General features: G+C 45.1%; 1 non-coding gene across 1 annotated transcript; it reads left to right on the top strand.

Moving 5' to 3' along the window:
* The first annotated feature begins 3,494 nt into the window (after positions 1–3,494).
* Positions 3,495–3,599, top strand: LOC135273704 (U6 spliceosomal RNA). Its single transcript, XR_010341520.1, has one exon. It is a non-coding gene; the product is annotated as a U6 spliceosomal RNA (small nuclear RNA).
* The last annotated feature ends 1,638 nt before the right edge of the window (positions 3,600–5,237 follow it).

Raw genomic sequence — 5,237 nt, 5'->3', positions numbered from 1 at the left:
CAGCAGAGCTGCTATTTTGGAGGCAATCATATATTTTTAATAACCAGCAAAATCTCCCTGTGAGAAAGGAAGGAGAGTTGAAATTACAGCCAAGCAATTTGCATTGCGAATCAAGTTATCCTCCCTCCTGCCCTCCAAGAATATGCAGAAATAAATGCCTCCTAATGAACCCTGGGGGGCTGAGGCTTTGATATGAATTCTGCTGTAGGCAGAAAGAGTTCTAGCCAGACTGAGACCCAGCGTGAAGTTGGAGCAGGAGGGCCAGGGCCGTTCCCTTCAGCACAAGGGAGAAAGGAAATTGGATTATCTTGCTAGCAGTTGGGGTTTTTCTATCACTTAGAACCATAGATAAGAGCTCCCCTCCTTCAGATGGGAGGAATTAGATTTAGCCCTATTTAACCAGCAGGCTCCCACCTTACTCCATTCTCTCCACCCTGGCCTTGTTCATAACCCCTCCAGCCCCATCCAGACTCCCTGGGTCTACCAGGAGCTCAAAAGCCTTTGTCTTTTCCAGGACTTAAGAAGACCTATGAAAGATGATTGGATGGATGGATGGATGGATGGATAGGTAGGCAGACAAACAGATAACCTTTCTATCTGAAGTCAGGTAACCTTTCCTTCTGGATGCCACTGGGAAAATACCAGCTCCTCTGTCCTCCCCCATGGCCTCCATGATCTGTGTTTACTCAGTATAGGAAGGTGTGTGTGTTGCAAGCATGCATTTGTAGGAATGAGCCATATGGGGGCTGACCTGTCAGCCAAGTGGCTGGGTAGAGTGCGTGGTATGGATCTGAGGGCATGTGCATGTGATATTTGTGTGGGCTTGAGAGCATGTGGTAATAATGGTTCATGGAGACTTATGAAAGAGAGGGTAGAAAGCCTGTTCACTGCCCGCCTCAGGCAATGCACAGAGATAGGCACCAGTCCAGCGTGGACAAAGGGAATCTGCAGGAGATCCCCAGCTCTCTGTTGCTCTCACCTTTCCTCAGAGCTACAGACATGTCCTACTAATCAAGATTTCTCTTTCCCTGCTGGTCCTGCTTGAGAGGGGCCTGGAAGCCAAGCGAAGCTCCTGGCGTGAAATGAGACCTTGTATGCAGAGACAGGGTCCTCAGTGATTGAGCAAGTGGGTGTGTCCATCAGACAATTCCATTTCAAAGCCCAGATCCACCGATTCGGATAAGTAAAACAGGTTCCTCTATCCCTCCATTTCCTCGTTTATACAATACGGAGAGTAAAAAAAATAATAATAATCCTATTAGGTTGTGGCAAATGCTTATTAACAAATGTGAGTCATTATTGGAGTGAGTAGATTAGCAACTGCTCAACACTTTAGGATCCCATTATTGCAACTGGCATTGGAGCAAGATGATTTAGCCTTCCAAAGGCGTTCTGAGGGACAGAGGGTGGAGGTCTGTGGGTTAGGGCCATCCCCAAGGGAATCACTGAATCCATAGTACAAGGAAGGGCTCTGCTGATAAGGGTGCTTTCAGTATTTCTTTGTCAGTGATGGCACAGTGCACAGAATTTTGAGGAACTTGTCTACATCAAGTTACCCCTGGGAAATAAAAGCGAGAAAGAGGAAACTATTATGTATTAAAAAAAGAAACATTTAAGAATCATATTAGTCAAATGCAGTTGGGAACACTGACTGGATTGATTTAAATGAATCAAATAAAAAAAGATATTTATGGGACAATCAAGAAAATTGAGTAGGTATTAGATAATGTCGAAGAATTATTGTTGGCCAGCCATGGTGACTCACACCTGTAATCCCAGCACTTTGGGAGGCCAACATGGGTGGATCACTTGAGGTCAGGAATTTAAGACCAGCCTGGCCAACATGGTGAAACTCCATCTCTATTAAAAAAAAAAAATTAAAAAATAAGTAAAAAATAAAAAAGGAAAGAATTATTGTTAATATTTTTAGATGTGACATTGGTGGTGTGGTTATGTTAAAAGACCAGCTAGTCTTTCTCTCCTAGAAAATACATTAAAATAGTCATGGATAAAAGAATATGATATTTTGGATTTAATTTAAAATAGCTAGTGAGGTGGTTTGGAAGCAGGGAGAAGCAGATGAAACAAGACTGGCAAAGTGATGGTTCAAGAGGTTTCATTGTATAGCTTTCTCTAATTTTGTGTGTTTGGCCATTTCCGTAGTTAAAATATTGAAAAGAAAAAAAACCCCTTCTGGAGCCGCCCCTTGGACGGGGGCTTCTGCCCTCTTACAGTCTCACCAGAGCACATGATTCACTCAGGCCCTGGGACCCACAGGGAGAGCCAAGGCTCAGCAGTGCTTTCTAAGCCCTATAAATCAACAAGCACAGCTGAAGCCATTTAGTAGGAAGCTTGTTAATAAGAAAAAGATGGTTTCAATGGGTCATTTTATTGGCAAGAGGGAGCAGAAGATGATGGAGAACAGGGCCCCACTGGCAAGGAGGAGGTTTGTAAGTAGTGCCAAGCTCTCCCTCACAGGCAAGAGTTGGATTGCATTAACACTATCATGCCTCAAACCTTTTCCAGGAGGATGGGGAACCCAAGGTGAGAGCAACAGGAGTGGGGACGGGCCAAGAGAATGTGCAGAGGAGAGCACCCCTTGGGTTATCCACCCACCAGAGATGCATGGGTCCTTCAAGGGGCAGCTGGGAATTTTCAGATTCTAGGGAGACCACATCCGGAATGGAGCATGGACTCTCACGTGTGACCCAGGGCAGAGAACTGTAGGGAGAAACAGTCAGCTTGGAGTTTTCAAGAAGAGTAATGAGCCAAAGAGATGAGAAAGACCTCTAGAGAGGTGGGACTTTGAAGGAAAAGAAACCAAGAGGGAGCCTGAGGGATCAGTAATGTAGTGAAACCAGGTGAGGACAACTGTGGTTGAAATGCACGGGAAAGTGTTGATGATAGTTGTCTTGGGGGATCATGAGACAGCTTCCTTAGCCCAAGGACTAAGAAAGTCCAAGCACCTAAGTTCAGGGCTTGGGTAATGACAGAAAGGCAAGAAGTCTGAACTAATCGGATTTGCCATTGACCAGGGACCACTGCATGGGTCACAGGAAGAAGATCACTGAACTTATAGTCAAAAGACCCAAGTTCCAGTAGGCTTTGCCATTTCCTAATGAGAAAACTGAGCAATCAATCCCTTGAACTCTTTCATCCTGGGTTTCCCATTGACTTACAGGATGAATGATACCTATTTCACAGGCTTTATATCAGAGCCATATTTGTGCAATAAAAAGTGACTAGGATTTGGAATCAAGGGGCCATAGAGCCTTAAGCACGAGCCTAACCATGAGTCCTGTGATTTCAAGCCATCAGTCAATGCCTCTGAGCCTCTATTCCTCATCTGAAAAACAGGAGAGGACTTCTAGCCTATCACGAAGTAAAGAGAAAATGTAAGTTATCTGCTTAGCACAGTACTTGGCACATGGTAAATACCCAATAACTGTAGGAATTAGTATTAGTGATATAAAATATAAGAACATAAATAAGGAGTGCTTGCTTCAGCAGCACATATACTAAAAAATGGAACGGTACAGAGATTAGCATGGCTCCTGCGTGAGGAGGACATACAAATTCATGAAGCATTTCATTTTTTTTTTTTTTTAAGAAAGAACATTAAAAGAGGTTAAATGTGGGAAGTCACTAAGAATGACACAGAGAAAGCACCCTGGGTGAGGGAAAGCAGCTCAGATCGTCTCAGGCTTCTGGTTAAAACGGTGCCTTCCTCAACTCAGCATTTACCATTTGTACTTTTTCTCTTTTCACTTTGGGGACATGACTGCCTAGTTTTAACACAGGCACTCCTCTGCTTTGACCTGCAATAGACATGGTAGTGTCTATTACATCAATAAGGACTGTTGGTTGACTAAGATGTTTCTCCACAGGGGCAAATGTACAGAAACTGTGTCCTGGGCATGATCCAAGACTTAGGAGAAGAGAAAGGGGGCTTAGAAGTTGGGAAAATAAAGGCAGAATATGGTTGAGTCTTACTCTGTCACCTACACTAGGGTGCAGTGGCACGATCTTGGTTCACTGCAACCTCCACCTCCTGGGCTCAAGCGATTTTCCAGCCTCAGTCTCCCAAGTAGCTGGGACTACAGGTGTGCACCACCATGCCTGTCTAATTTTTTATATTTTTGTAGAGACAAGGCTGGTCTCGAACTCCTGGGCTCAAGTGATCTGCCCGTCTCGGTCTCCCAAAGTGCTGGGATTACAGGTGTGAGCCACCGTGCCCAGCCTGGTTGTTTTTGTTTCTGTTTTTATCTTGTATTTAACTGGGTAGCTTCAGAAAAGTTTTTAACATGAACAGTGATTTGTAGGCCAAGAATCTTAGGATTGTAGCAAAAAAAAAAAAGAGAGAGAGAGAGCTTTTTGCATTGTTAATACTCATGGGTATATATGGATCTTTAAATATGGGCATGCACACCGCCTTCCTTCCCTGAGTTTGTACCTTGTGGTTGCTGAAGAGACAATTATGACATTACCTTTGCTAAAGTAAACAACATCCACTTCACCCACATTTGTTCTCGGTTCCTGCCACACGGGAACAGCCCTCCCTCCCCAGGCCCAGCCTGTGCCCTGGCTGGTCCCCAACCCTCCTACGGAGCAGGAGGTGACCCCAGCTGGGTCTTGGGATGTTTTCCTTTCCGTCTGCCCCGTTGGTCCCCGTATGGTAGACGCCCCGGGTGTGAAACTGGACACCTACAAAGTTGGCCTTCTGGTTTGGGAGGCCTCAAGAGGAAACCAATGGTCCCTCCATTTCCTGTGGATGAAGGATTATGTGATTGAAACAAATCACCCCTCATTCTTCTTTCCAAGTCACACATGCCCAGTGGCTGAAAGTTAAATGAGCATGAGACATCAAATCAAGTCTGGGCTGAGACTCTGGAGTTTAAAGAGAAGTGTGGACTTCCAGGATGCTTGTTTGTCTCCTTCTAGCCCCATCCCCTTCTCCGGTGAAAGGAGGGGGCCAGTACCGTCCCCTTGTGTAGAAAAAGCAAATTCTACCACCCCCACTTGCTCTTGTTCCTGTTACTTTTCTTCTACTGTCTTCTCTCTTGCAGGCTGATGAAAAGCTCTTTGAGTTTCAAAGGGCTTGTGTCATACAAGCTCACCCATGCCAGCTGGTGCTGGGAAGGGAATATACATTGAATTAACATGGCACTGTCTACGACCGTACCACCCTGAATGCACCCAATCTCATCTGAATTAACACGTCACCACAGGCCAGGGTG

The sequence above is a fragment of the Aotus nancymaae genome, unplaced genomic scaffold (genome assembly GCF_030222135.1).
Source record: "Aotus nancymaae isolate 86718 unplaced genomic scaffold, 86718_ANA_hifiasm-v0.15.2.pri h1tg000008l, whole genome shotgun sequence".
NCBI lineage: Eukaryota > Metazoa > Chordata > Mammalia > Primates > Aotidae > Aotus > Aotus nancymaae.
Note: the sequence above shows the minus strand (reverse complement) of the source record. Positions and strands in the feature narration are given on the sequence as shown.